This window comes from Theropithecus gelada, chromosome 1 (genome assembly GCF_003255815.1).
Source record: "Theropithecus gelada isolate Dixy chromosome 1, Tgel_1.0, whole genome shotgun sequence".
Taxonomy (NCBI): Eukaryota; Metazoa; Chordata; class Mammalia; order Primates; family Cercopithecidae; genus Theropithecus; species Theropithecus gelada.
This window is the reverse complement of record NC_037668.1, coordinates 6,269,741-6,284,957: the sequence shown is the minus strand read 5'-3', so window position 1 is coordinate 6,284,957 and position 15,217 is coordinate 6,269,741.

The following is a 15,217-nucleotide window of genomic DNA, read 5'->3' as shown; positions in this document are numbered from 1 at the left end:
AGAGGGTTCAGCAAGACCATGCCCGGACTCTTGATTCACAGAAACTCTGTGATAATATTTGCATGTTATTTTAAGCTGCTGATTTTTTGTCATTTGTTACACAGCATTAGAAAACTAATCAGCCTTCCTGAGGCAGGTAGATCCCGTAGTGAAAGAAGGCAAGTAGATGAGCCATTCATGCTCGTTCCATCTCCTAAACTCAACACTCAAATCACTGAGGGCGGCCAGGACTGTTCATCTGAGGGTGGTGCCTCCACATGGAAACATGAAGGCAATGGAAGGAAAATCTCTCCCTTCACCGACACCTCTGCCTCAATGGGAAACAAGAATGGAAGGAGAAAGAGAGAACTGCTAGGAGGATACAACCATAGTTCAGACAAAAGATGACAATGGCTTGAGTGGTACAGTGGCCAGGATGGGGAGAAGTCAATAGATCTGAGACATATTTGGAAGGTATAAGTTGCCAGACTTGCTAATTGATTGGATACATAGGATGAGAGAGAAAAGATCAAGAACAACTTGTAGGTTTCTGGCTTGACCAACTGGGTATAGTGGTGCCACTTAGCAAGCGAGGAAACACTGGGAGAGAAATGGTTTAGGGAAAGAGTGAAAAATCGAGTTCGTTCCGGACATGCTAAGTTTCAGTGCCTGTGAGACATCCAAGTAGAGATGTCAATTAGGGGGCTGGATATGCCAATCTGGAGCTCAGAAGAGAAGTTGGGGCTGGAGATATGAATGTGTGAGTCACCAGCATAAAGATGTTATTTAAAGCTGTGGAGAGGGGTAGAAACACCTTGGGAGGGAATACAATCGTGCCCTTGCAGGCTCTCCTCCACGCCGCCCTCCACACTACTCACTGGTCTTTCTAAAATGCAAATCCCATCATGTCAGTGCTAAGAATTATGCAACTGCAGTCAAAGGGATTTTTCCCCCCTTCTTTTAATTTTCAATTTTGCAGGAATTTTGTTTAAACTGTAAAAGGAAAGCTATGTTAACATATTGTACATTGACCTAGTTTCACAGAAGAAATTATATAGCACTGATTAAAAGCCAGTACAATATTTGGGAAGTGGAAGAGAAACAGAGAACACAAAGAAAATATAATGAAGACAAGTGAATAATTAAATTATAACAAGTGTGTTGCTTTTAGCACTGCTTTCCCAGAGTAACTAAGATAATTTATAGAGTCAGCCAAAGATTTTAATTGCCTGAAAGGCCACTCACCAGCTGCGTGACCTTGGAAACTGCTTTGACCTTTCTATGTCTCTTCGCTTTTTCTGTAAGGTGGGGATAATGATGTTTGCACTGCTTTCCTGGAAAGGTCGCTGAGAAGGCCAAATGAGATAATGGAAATAAAAACACTTTGAAAAGTTTACAGGAGGAGGAGGAGGTCATATGCTCCTTGAGTTCAGGGACTCCGACATATTGTGTTTATATCCTCTCCACCCAGCAGAGCGCCTACAGTTCATTATAGGATTATTCTCAGAAAGGGGAAAGATGCTTCCCGGGCTCCCTCTTGCCTTCAGAATAAATCTCTGTTGGGTTCCCTGAGCGCAGAGTCTAACATTAGGACCTGGATGCAGATCATTTATGGGGTTGTCCCCAGAGTGAGGGAGCAGGAACAGAGACCAAGAGAACATGCCGGTGTGTGGCACAACAGGGACACCGCTGCAGAAGGCAACAGGGACTCAGTTCTGCAAAGACCCCAAGATGCTTCATGAATCACTTCCGGAACTGTCAACCTGAAAGGAGGGAGTCTGGAACAGTGACCCACCACTCCAGCCCCTCCACTGCATGAGGTTGTCCTGGAGTATGCCAGCCATCAACCCTCTTCAAGTGAAGCCCTATGGCCTCAGAGACTCCTGGGGCAGAAGGTGGAGCACGCTTGTGGTGAAACCTCTCATTGAGCAGTTGGCTCGGGCTTGCATAGAACCCTCCACCACTGCAGCAACTAAAGTCAGAGGTAGGCCAAGGGAATGTGATGTTGGGCACCAAAAGCTGTCTGCTACAAGATCCAAAATCTGCCTGTCATTTGTCCTCCTATAGCTCATAGCCCCACTTAAGGGGATTTTCCTGCTGTCAGACTGCTGCACAGGCAGCCCTAGAGGACTATTTTGTACCTCATATCCCTGATACCTCCCTGTGCCACAGCTGATTGGATCAAGGACAGGCACCTGTCCTGAAGGCAGCCAGACTTTAGGCACACTAGTAACCCATACTTAGATAAAACCAATCAATCAGATTCTGTCCCTGGGGAATTCAAACTGGGAAAGCCAAGAGCATGAGTCCATCAGCAGTAGGTGTTGAAACCAGCAGGATGAAAGGCAAGGATGGAGCTGTAAGAATAGGTCAAGTCTACCAGGGGGCAGACTGATCTAGAAAATTTATCATAGAAGAGATGATTCTTGACCTGAGTCTTATAAGGTGATGCTGTGTTAACCAGACAGGCAGATAAAATGAACCAAAGTATGAGCAGACCAAGCTTATAGAAATTAAAAGGTAAGGTAGAGAAAAGGCAAACGAGGATGAGAATAAGCCAGTCGGGTGGAGACACCTAAAGGGGGACTGGATTTCCTTAAAGGCACAGAACTACCTTGAAGATGTTCCTGCTGCTCCTGAGGCCCGGTCATGCAGCTTCCTTACACCTGTGTCTTCTAACCACCCCACACTCCTTCAAAGAAAGAGAATAATGGATTCCAGGCACCCATAATGCAGCCACTCTCCATATACTCCATATGTTCTCAAACCAGCCCTGCCTCAAATTCCTGGGCAACTCTGTTTATTCTTTAAAACTTAGCTTGTACATCAGAGCCTTTCTTGACTCCACTGTACCCCTATAACCCTGAATCACATGCCTTTCCTCTGTCCTCTGGATACCCATATCCATCTCTACTATAGCATTCTTTGAGTTCCTAATATTGATATTCTTATCTGTTACCGTTACACTGAGAACTCTCTGAAGATTGGGAAAAAATTAATTTTCCATTCATTTAACAAATATATGTTGAGTGTTATGTGCCATGCATTGTTCTGGACATTGAAGACATAAAAATGAATCAGGAAGACAGAGTTCTTGCTCTCATGGAGCATTTGCTGGATGGATGGATGGATGGATGGATGGATAGATGGTTTGGTAGTTGGATGTGTAGACGGAAGGATGAGAGGGTGGAAAATGGCTGGATGGAAAGATGGATGGATAGATGCATGTATGAGTAAATACACGGATGAAGCTTTGATATGTAAAAGTCCACTATAATGGAATAAAAGGTTTTCTCTTTGGTTAAACATTTACAGTCACCTCTTAGTCCAGACCTATCTGTATTCCTGTGTTAATTATCTATCACTATGTAACAAATTGCCCCATGACTGAGTGGCTTAAAATAATTATTACTTCACAGTTGTTGTGTCATGAATTTAGACAAAGCACAACAGGAACCCCTGGGGTCTCAGCTGGAAGACTTAAAAGCTGGGACCTGAAATCACCAAAAGGCTTGACTGAGGGTAGAGTGCCTACTTCCAAGGTGGCTCACTTACATGGTCTTGTCAAGTTGGTTACTGTCGATGAGTGCCTCTCCATGGAGCTGCCTGAGTGTCCTCATGACATGGCAGTTGGCTTGTCCCTGAGTGAACAGTCCAGGAGGAAGCAGGGCAGAAGCAGCAGTGCCTGCTACGACGTAGCCTCAAAAGCCACAGACCATCACTCTCACCACATTCTAGTCATTAGAAGCAAATTACTCAGACTGGTGCACATTCAAGGCAACAGGAATTACACTCCACCTTTGAAACTGTTTCACAGGGTTCACAGGAATCACATCCTGGGTTCTGGGTAAAAATATAGTTATAATCAAGTATTAATCAGGCTGCACTTTGGCCACATCTTTGTAACTGAAAGTCAGGTAACACAAGATACTGACCATTCACATCCCCCTTGTTCCCATAGGCAGAATTTCTGACCTTAGAATCATAAGGCTTTTGGTTAAGAATTGCTTAAGATGTTCTTCAGATCCTGAATTCCAGTGGAACTACTGAAACCAACCGGTTCGACGACCCACCACGAAGGAACCAAACCAGAATGAGAATGCAGTTTCTTCATCTCCCTGACTCATGACTTCTCCCTGCACTTTTCAGCCAGTCAATGATCCCCACACCTTGGCCCACTCCAAACCCTTCAAAATCGCCAGCTCCAAATTCCCTGGGAGGTGGATTTGAGATTTCCTCGTGTCTCCTCATTCGGCTGCCCTGCGATGATTACACTCTGTCTGCTGCAGTGCCTGGCATCTCAGTATATTGACTTGCTGCACATTGGGCGAATGAAGCTATGAGGATTATGATTACACTTTTGAAGGGAGTAGTGCCTAAGAAGTTGTGGACATGTGTTAAAACAACACAATCTCTCTTATTCAGGCCTGAAAATTAATTTGTTTTCTTTTTTCCAGCCATCATCGACTCCTATCAGACTCCTCCCTCCACAAAATCCCCACTCAATAGGACACAGTCTTCCCAATTTAATTCCTACCAGGCTTCTCTAAACAAGAATAACCTTTGCATCTTAAGGGTTTTACCACTAATCCTTACAGAAAAGAAAAGAAAACTGGCCAGGCACGATGGCTCACACCTGTAATCCCAACACTTTGGGAGGCCAAGGCGGGCGGATCATGAGGTCAGGAGATCGAGACCACCCTGGCTAACATGGTGAAACCCCGTCTCTACTAAAAATACAAAAAAAAATTAGGCGGGTGTGGTGGCAGGTGCCTGTAGTCCCAGCTACTCGGGAGGCTGAGGCAGGAGAATGGCGTGAACCTGGGAGGTGGAGCTTGCAGTGAGCTGAGATTGCACCACTGTACTCCAGCCAAGCTGACAGTGAGACTCCATCTCAAAAAAATAAAAATAAAAAAGTTTTGTAGAGACAGGCTCTATGTTGCCCTGGGTGGTCTCAAGCTACTGGGCTCAAGAGATTCTCCTGCCTCAGCCTCCCAAAGTGCTGGGACCACAGGCATGAGCCACTGCTCCCAGCCTGACACTCCTTCAAAAAGTCTACAAGGCTATTCGTGATGTTGCTTTGGCTGCTCACCTCTCCTGACATCCACTTTTGACCAGAAGTAACTAGGTTCACCACCAAGATCTGTCTCACCTGTGGGCCTTTATACAAGCTGTTTCCTCCACCTGGAAAGTTTGCCTCCCCAGCCACCAACCCTCACCCTGAGACTGCCTCACTCCTACTCACCTTCAGGTGTCAGTTTGGATGTCTTCTTTTCCAGGAGTGTAAGCCTGACTTCACCTCACCCCAAGCTAGCATACTGGCCTTGCTCCCACTTTCCACATGCAATTACATGTTGCTATATTTTGCTTTCTATCTATGCTGTTGACAAAAAGGGCCAAACTCTGTAAACTATTTGAAGAGATATATTCTGAGCCAAATACGAGTGACCCATAATGGCCCATGGCACAGCCCCAGGAGATCCTGAGAACATGTGCCCAAGGTGGTTGGGCTACAGCTTGGTTTTATACATTTTAGGGGGACATAAGACACCAATCAATACATGTAAGCTGTACACTGGTTCAGTTCAGGAAGGTGAGATAGGGCAGGGGCCCTGCTTTCAGGTCACAAGTAGATTCAAAGGTTTTCTGGCAATTGGTTGAAAGAGTTTATATAAAGACCTGGAATCAATAAAAGAAGTAACTGGCTTAAGATAAGGAGCTGTGGAGACCACAGTTCTCACGCAGATGAAGCCTCCAGGTAGCAGGCTTCAGAGAGAATAGACTGTAAATGTTTCATATCAGACTTAAGATAAGGAGCTGTGGAGACCACAGTTCTTATGCAGTTGAAACCTCCAGGTGGCAGGCTTCAGAGAGAATAGACTGTAAATGTTTCATATCAGACTTAAAGAGGCTGTTTTCTCAGTCTTAAGGTCTCTGTTTTAATATTAATGCTTGTCAGCTGTGCCTGAATTCCAAGAGGAGGAAGGTACAATGAGGCATGTCCCCCACCTCCCATCATGGCCTGAATAGTTTTTCAGGTTAATTTTGGAATGCCCTTGGCCGAAGAGAGGGTCCATCAGCCGGTTGAGAGCTTAGTGTTTTATTTTCAGTGTACAATACTGTTAAAACCTTGAAGGCATAAACCAGGTGCTCTATATCCTCACCACCTAACAGCACACCTGACTCATAGTACTTGCTCAGTGACATTTACTGATTGACTTGAGAAAAGAAAAATAGCTCAGAGCAGTCTGAGGTATGTAAGGTCTACAAAATTTATCAGGTCTAGAGAGACATGAGTATGGGAATTTGGTTAGGTGAGGAGGGTACCCACACACCTAGACCTGCCTGGGGGCAATTGTTTAGAGGCATTTTGCTCCTGACTAGCTGCCTCATCCATTATCTTCATGTTTTTGTGTTCTTTCTATCACAAGTTCCATTTACAGGAATTTCATTTAAATTCCATTCCATTCCATTTAAAGGAATGGAATTTGTGATACAAAGAATGACACATAACCAATTAATCAATCAATAAAGAAGAGGCAGTTGCTAAGTTGTTTACCAAGAATTTTTACATGTAAATTCTGCCTCTTCTTTTCCTTTAGAAACCTACTTGTAACTACCACTAGTTTGAGTGTATATTCATGGCAACTTGAATGTCTGATGCCAGGTTGCAATCCTCAAGCCTGGCCAAATAACCTCTCAACTTGTATTAATTTTGCCTCAGCTTCTTCATTTTAGGTCTACATGTTACAGTAGGTAGCTAGTCAGACATGAGCAGGGCAGGAGAGAGGCCCCCCAACCAGAAACATCAGGCAACCATCAGGTGATGGTCAGGTGGTTGTTACACTGTTTCTCTAAAATAATAATTGGTCACAGCCAGTGCCAAGGAAAGGCATTCTCCCAATAGATAGAAAAAACCCTGAAACTGGTGATCAGCAGCTTCCCAATAAGATCTCAGGAGTTGGGCAAGTGGGCTCAAGCATGAGCACTAAGAGGCAAAATGGCAGAGTTTAACTGGTATATAACCTTCTAGAAATATTTGACTGGCAAGAGAAGAATGCCTCAAGTGAGCATGTGTACAACTGCCGTAAATACACTGTGTATGTGGCCCCTCCCAAGTGCTGGAAGGCCACTGCGCGTGTGGACAGCCCACCCCAAAGGAAGAATCAGGGGAGAAAGGATGCAAGACCCCAAAATATGCCAACATACAAAACCTTAAGTCAAAGGTCAAACTGTGCACTGGATCTTTTAAGTTGCCTGCTTGGCCTTCTTCCAAGCATACTTTACTTTCATTCCTGCTCTAAAACTTTTCAATAAATTTTCACTGCCTCTCTAAAACTTGCCTTGGTCTCTTACTCTGCCTTATGCCCCTCAGTTGAATTGTTTTTTCTGAGGAGGCAAGAATTAAGGTTGCTGCGGACCCATATGGATTTGCCACCGGTAATAAATATATTGAACAATTGATCGGAGGCCCTTCATTGTCCACGTCTCTGTTCTCTGGAAGGCCTGCCTGGGCCCAGGCCTGTTTCTGTCACATGCACTTGCCTGAAGAGCCCTGACTTAGTAGACAGGTGGGTGGCTGTTAAGGTGGGTTTAGGTCTTCTGTGACTCTTTCTGTCCTGAGCCTCTATTGGAGCTAAGCCTCATTCACTGCCACGTGATGTAGCAGACTGGCACCACCCTCACCAAAGTTCCAACCTTGTAATCCATGTGACAGATCTCTCCTTCCTCCAGATCTCCAAATAGCAGGGAAATTACTTGTCATTTGGTCATCCTGTCTGCCTGGGTAATCAAAGTTTTCACCTGGGGTGTGTCAAGTGACCCCAATTATAGACTCTCCCCTTTCCTAACACAGCTTGGCCAGTCTTCACCAGACTGTATAGTCATTTTATTTATTTTTATCTTTTTCATTTTCTCATTTTTACGCCTCTGTTCTGGGCAAACACAAACTCTATTGTAATATCTCTGATGGCATTTGAAGCAATTCTTCATCAAAGTTCTCCAAAGCTAGAAAGACCTGGAGCACTGAAGGTTGTGAACATTTAGTCTCCATTTCCAAACTAGTGTAGTGTGTGGTTTGAGAGACTGAGTTCTAGAGCCACACTGCCTCAGACAGATCCTAGTTCCACCGCTCACTAGGCAAGTCACCTTGCCTAGTCACATGACCTTGGGCAAGTCACATGACCTTGTTATTCAAGTTTGTCCAACCTGCAGCCCATGGGCCATATGCGTCCCAGGATGGCTTTAAATATGGCCCAACACAAATTCACAAAGTTTCTTAAAACATTATGAGATTATTTTGTAATTTTTTTTTTTTTAGCTCATCAGCCATTGTTAGTGTTAGTATATTTTATGTGTGGCCTAAGACAATTCTTCCTCCAATGTGGCCCAGGGAAGCCAAATGATTGGACACCCCTGTTTTAATCCTTTGGTGTCTCATCTATGAAACGGAAATAGAAAATAATAGTGTCTTCTCTTAGTATTACTGTGAGGATTAAACAAGACCATCCAGGTAAAAGAGCTTAGAACAGAGTAGTTCCTCAAATAAAGGATAGCTACGATTATCTGTACATAAGGGAAAGCAACGCCTTGGGCAGAATGTTCCCCATTCTCTAACTCCCTTCCTCATCCCAATCCGTCCTCTTCACAGTCCCCACTTTAAATTCTTCCTCAGTTGGGATATTCTTCCTCTCCTATAGGATGAGGCAAACCTCAGCCCACTCTCTTCTTGGTCCTGCCATTTCCTCAGGCGGGTGTCAGTATGGTTTTCCTCCATCCAAGTCTTTGCTAATCAGCTGAGAACTACGCATGTGAAACATATGTTAGGGGAGGGATGATGAGCAGAAATGGTGGATGTTTCAGCTCCATTTCAGCTCCTCTCCATGAGCAAATGCTGCAGTCTGCTTTCCCTGAATGACCTAGAAGCAAACACCCCTTTGCAATTCATTTTCTTACAAAGACTGCAGTCTAGGATATGTAATGCATGCATATTCTTCCCATTGACACAGCTTTGACCCTACTCTTAAGGAAGTAATTTTCCTGGCCTTATTATGCTAAAGAACCATTTGCCTATGTTCTGGCCTGGTTTTTATTACAAAGCATCTCCCTGTTAACTGCAAAGGCTTCCGTCTGAATTGGGAGATTAATGGTACCATCTCCTTGGCATAGTTTCTCTGATCCCCAAATTCCTCTTTTAACAATAGCTGTTTTTCTTGCTGCTCATTTTGCTGTTCACTTCCATCTTCCCATTTTGAAGCTCCAACCCCTTGTGGGAACTCCCACTCAGCAGCAGTTTCCAGCTGGATGGGCACCTCTTGGTCCCAGCCCACTGCAGAGATGACTAACCCATCCTAAACTCAAAGATGAGTCACTCAGATTACCAGCTCCCACCAATTTTTCACAGACCCCGTTACCCCCTAGGGTGTCCATCCCATCCCACCCTGTCCTTCTGGAACAGTGGTTCTCACCTCTGTCCACTCATCCTGCACACACTTGTGCTCACATTCCTAGCACCAATGTTATGGGTCCCAATCCAGACCCCAAAAGAGGGTTCTTAGATCTTGCACAAGAAGGAATTCCAGGTGAGTCCACAGAGTAAAGTGAAAGCGAGTTTATTAAGAAAGTAAAGGAATGAAAGAATGGTTACTCCATGGACAGAACAGGGCATTTCTGAAAGCAAGAGGAGGAAGGCACCCATCTTAGGTGCAATGCATGTTTATACATGAGATAACAAGGCAAAAAATCATGAGAAGGATGTAGTCTATTACAAGGGCTCATGACAAAGGATTGTTAATCCTTGTGTAACTACTGACTTTTGCACGAATCTATATTACTATCTTTAAAGCAAAATTTATTACTAAACAAAGAATGCTTTTGTGCTTAAGATAGCAGGACATCAAGACATTTCTTCGGTCTGTTAAGTCCTGGGTCTGTTTGGTAAATATTATCAACCTGTTCCCTTAACCATAAACATGCTGTGACTGAGAATCCCTAACCTACTGCGAATGCAGCCCAGCAGGTCTCAGCCTCATTTTACCCAGCACCTAATCAACATGGTTCCAACACTTCTAACACTAAGACAACACTGGATTTTCTTTTTGCTTTTTTTTTTTTTTAACTTTATGCTTTGTGGCATTAATGAAACAGTCCTCAGGTAATGCTCAATCCCCAGTCCCCAACATTATTACAAATCTTCCCACAACTGAGCAACACTCCCCCACATCCCATTAAAAACCTGCATTCTCTACCTATTGTATTCCAGAGCTACAATTTCTAGATGCTTCTTAAACATGCAATAACAACAAACACAATTCCTTCTAAGGGAAAAGAAGGTCCACCCCCATCCCAAAATCCCCCAAGAAACAGGTGAGCATTAATTCCACCTAAATCCCAAGCAGGCAATAACCCAGTGCCCATAATGGACTCTGCAGATCACTCCACCCCACCCTCTGCCCCAATTTCCAAAATCTGCTCAGCAACCAAAGCCATTAAATCCAGGAACTAATTTGTAAGGAAAACAATGAAAAGAGTAATAATCTCTCCCTAGGAGTCCAATGGAAGGTCCCACAGGGACTGGTGCACTGGAGAAAGGTACCTGGAAAGAAATGCCTATTAACATTCAAAGCCCCCTAGTGGAATGGAAGCTGACCTGCTGCAGAATGAAAATGCCCCAGCCCACGGGAGCCTGCACTCAGGTTCGCTTTATTTATCCTGCAAACAGGAGTTGCTAATAGCAAACAATCTTGGGCCTGCTCCCCACAGCTCAGGGGTAGCTCACAGCGTGGTCCCCAGGACATGTGCCTGAGTTGCTTTGGAGCGATGCTATTTGCAAAAGGAGAAAAAGAAAAATAAAGTAGGGATGTGGAAGCGGGAGAAAGAGCCAGAAAGGCTGAAGAGTAAGCTGGCAGAGAGGGCAGTCTGGTGGTCTTTGCACAGTTGCTGCAGCAGGGGGCCAACCTTGCCGAAGGGAAATACTGATGCGATCTTCTGTTCTCATGGATGGGGGCCAGATACTCAGAGACAGGGAGAGATTCACCTTGAGTCATCCAGTGAGTCACAGGCAGGAGGCAGAAATAGATCTTATGACCCACTGTTACCTGTCAAAGACATCTTGAAGCATCTGTAACCAGGATTCCTGAGTGGGGATGGATTCGGGTGCTCCTTGCAGTCAGATTGGTTCATTTGATGAGATGTCTGTTATATTCCATTCCAAAGGCAAGTGGTTTAAAGTCAAGACAGACCAGGATCTTCAAACAAACTTTCCTGGCCAAGGCTGCCTCTCTACTCACATTAAGTACGTCTGTTTCCCATTGTTGGCAAGGTAGAATTAATTCGCTTCCTGTCTCTCCTTTGCTCGACTGCCATCTTGCTTCCACAACACCAAGTCCATCTAGGACTTTCAGATCTCGCTGGGGCCTCATGCATTCCAGAAAGCCTTTCTTGATTAGAATGCCCCAGTTTCGTTCTTTTCTCTTACATATATTTTATTAGGGCTTGTGACAGACAGTGGGAACTGCCTACCCAACATCCAAGGTCCCTTCAGCTCTTATGTTGTCAGAACTCACATTCAGCTGTGATATTCACCCTCCTCCTGTGCTTAAGGAGGGTGTTCCTTGTAACACACGTCCATTCGAAGAGACCACCAAACAGGTTTTGTGTGAGCAACAAGGCTGTTAATTTCACCTGGGTGCAGGCGGGCTGAGTCTGAAAAGAGAGTTACCGAAGGGAGATGGGGTGGGGCCATTTTACAGGAGTTGGGTGGGTAGTGGAAAATTACAGTCAAAGGGGGTTGTTCTCTGGCGGGCAGGGGTAGGGGTCACAAGGTACTCAGTTGGGGAGCTTTTGAGCCAGGATGAGCCAGGAGAAGGAATTTCACAAGGTAACGTCATCAGTTAAGGCAGGAACCGGCCATTTTCACTTCTTTTGTGATTCTTCACTTGCTTCAGGCCATCTGGATGTATATGTGCAGGTCACAGGGGATACGATGGTTTAGCTTGGGCTCAGAGCCTGACATTCCTGTCTTCTTATATTAATAAGAAAAATAAAATGAAATAGTAGTAAAGTGTTAGGGCGGTGAAAATTTTGGGGGTGGTGTGGAGAGATAATGGGTGATGTTTCTCAGGGCTGCTTTGAGCAGGATTAGGGGTAGCATGGGAACCTAGAATAGGAGAGATTAAGCTGAAGGAAGATTTTGTGGTAAGGGGTGATATTGCGAGGTTGTTAGAAGAAACATTTGTAGTATAAAATGATTGGTGATGACCTGGATACGGTTTTGGATGAATTGAGAAACTAAATGGAAGACACAAGGTCCAAATAAGAGAAGGAGAAAAACAGATATTAAAGGACTAAGAATTGGGAGGACCCAGGACATCCAATTAGAGAGTGCCTAAGGGGGGTTCAAGTAATTACTTGCTTGGTTGGCAAGTTTAGGCTCTATCCTTGGGTTTTTTTTATGTTGTCATATACCAGGCCAGATTGATTTAGGTAAAAACAACACTTTTCATTTAAAAATATACAGAGTCCTTTTTTTTTTTTTTTTTAAAGCAGTTAGTTGAGGCCTTGGCGATTTTGGAGGAAAGAGAAATGCAAAGCCAGCAACTGTTTGTAAAAGAAGGAATAGAAATGGCTAGGAGAGAATGAGAGATTGATAGTGTGATGGAGATAGCTTGGGAGAAGAAGGTGGCATAAGAACGGGAATGAGAATAAGAGTGAGTGTAAAAGTAAAGAATAGGACTTCATCAGGGTGAAAGTATTGGAATGTGCCCTGTCAGCAAAGATTATCTATCCCCTTTAAGAGAGACTTAAGGGTGGCGGTTTGAGGTAAAACCAAGAGATATCAGTTATGATGGTTTGAAGGAGAAGTGTAAACTGGCAGTGTAAACAAGGGCAGGGTATTTACTAGTAGTTGAGAATGGTAAATAGGAGTATGACTAGACAGAAGACAGCAGGGATGACAAGTTTTTGGGGTGCAGTTCAAGTTGGGCTGGTGTCTGGAATGAGACTGGGGCCTAATAAAAAGGAGCATCCATACAGGAGCTCAAATGGGCTGTACCCTGTAGCAATCCAAGGACAGGTCTGAATTCTGAGAAGGACAAGTGGTAAAAGTACTGCCTAGTCCTTTTTAAGTTGAAGGCTGAGCTTGGTGATGTGTGTTTTTAAAAGACCACTGGTCCGTTCTACCTTTCCTGATGACTGGTGACGGAATGGGTATGAAGGTTCCACTGAATACCAAGAGCCTGAGAAACTGCTTGGGTGATTTGACTAATAAAGGCCAGTCCGTTATTGGACTGCATAGAGGTAGGAAGGCCAAAACCGAGGAATTATGTCTGACAGAAGGGAAGAAATGACTGCGGTGGCCTTCTCAGACCCTGTGGGAAAGGCCTCTTCCTATCCAGTGAAAGTGTCTACCTAGACCAAGAGGTATTTTAGTTTCCTGACTTGGGGCATGTAAGTAAAATTAATTTGCCAGTCCTGGGTAGGGGCAAATCCCTGAGCTTGATGTGTAGGGAAGGGAGGGGGCCTGAACAATCCCTGAGGAGCAGTAGAGTAGCAGATGGAACACTGAGAAGTGATTTCCTTGAGGATAGATTTCCATGATGGAAAGGAAATGAGAGGTTCTAAGAGATGGACTAGCAGCTTATAACCTACATGGAAGAGGTTATGAAATGACAACAGAATAGAATGGGCCTGTGAGGCTGGAATAAGATATTTTCTTTGGTCTAAGAACCATTTGCCTTGTGTGGGAAGAGATTGATAGGTGGAAGTTTCAGTGGGGGAGTAGGTGGGACTGACTGACAAGAAGGAGAAAAACTGGCAGTGAGGGACAGAAGTTGGAACACTAGCTGCTTCTTTAGCTACCTTATCAGCATAAGCGTTGCCCTGAGCAATAGGATCTGACACCTTTTGATGGCCCTTGCAGTGAATGACTCCAGCTTCCTTTGGAAGTAAAGCGGCCTTGAGAAGAGTTTTTATTAAAGAGGCATTAATGATGGAGGACCCTTGCATAGTGAGGAAACCTCTTTCAGCCCATATAACAGCATGGTGGTGCAGGATATGGAAGGCATATTTACAGTCGGTATAAATATTGATGCGCAGTCCCTTTGCAAGAGTGAGGGCTTGAGTTAAGTCAATGAGTTTGGCTTGCTGAGAGGTAGTGGAAGGGGGCAGAAAGTATATTGTCAAGTGTGAGGAAGAAAATAGATTTTGGAAGTCATGAGAACTGTAGAGAGTGAGTTGAGCATAGTTTGTGATTTTGAGGGCCTCTAAAAGTATTAGCGTGGCAGCAGCCACTGCACAGAGACATGATGGCCAGCGTAAAACAGTAGGGTCAAGTTGTTTGGACAAAAAGGCTACAGTCCAGCTCTTGTATAAGGATTTTGACCACACAGCCCTGCACTTCGGCTGTGTGTAATGAAAGAGAGTGATGAGTTAGGGATAGCCAGTGTGGGAGCTGTTTTTTAAGGAATGGAAAGGGGAGTGGGGAAAGGATTTAGGATCTATGGGGTCAGCTAGGTTTATCTAGAACAGAATAATGGGTTGTGGAGGGGGGTATTGAGGATAGGAGGGTCTATGGTTTTGGCACCACGAGGTGGATAGGCAGAACAATTTGGTTGATAAGGCACAGATCCTGAACTAACCTGTAAGGCTTGTCCGGTTTTAGGACAGGTAAAATGGGGGAATTGCAAGGAGAGTTTATAGGCTTCAAAATGCTATACTGTAATAAGCAAGTGATAACAGGCTTTACTCCTTTTAAAGTGTGCTGTGGGATGGGATATTGGTGTTGAGTGGGGTAAGGGTGATTAGGTCTTAATGGGATAGTAACGGGCATGTGATCAGTTGCCAGGGAGGGAGTAGAGGTGTCCCATACCTGTGGATTAAGGTGGAGAGATACAAGGGGAGGATGCAAAGGAGGCTTTGAACTGGGGAAAAGGGCAGCAATGAGGTGTGGCTGTAGCCTAGGAATAGTCAGGGAAGCAGATAATTTAGTTAAAATGTCTCGACCTAATAAGGGAACTGGGCAAGTGGGGTTAACTAAAAAAGAGTGCATAAAAGAATATTGTCCAAGTTGGCACCAGAGGTGGGGAGTTTAAGAGGTTTAGAAGCCTGGCCGTCAATACCCACAACAGTTATGGAGGCAAAGGAAATAGGTCTTTGAAAAGAAGGTAATGTGGAGTTGGTAGCCTCCGTATTGATTAAGAAGGGGACAGACTTATCCTCTACTGTAAGAGTTACCCAAGGC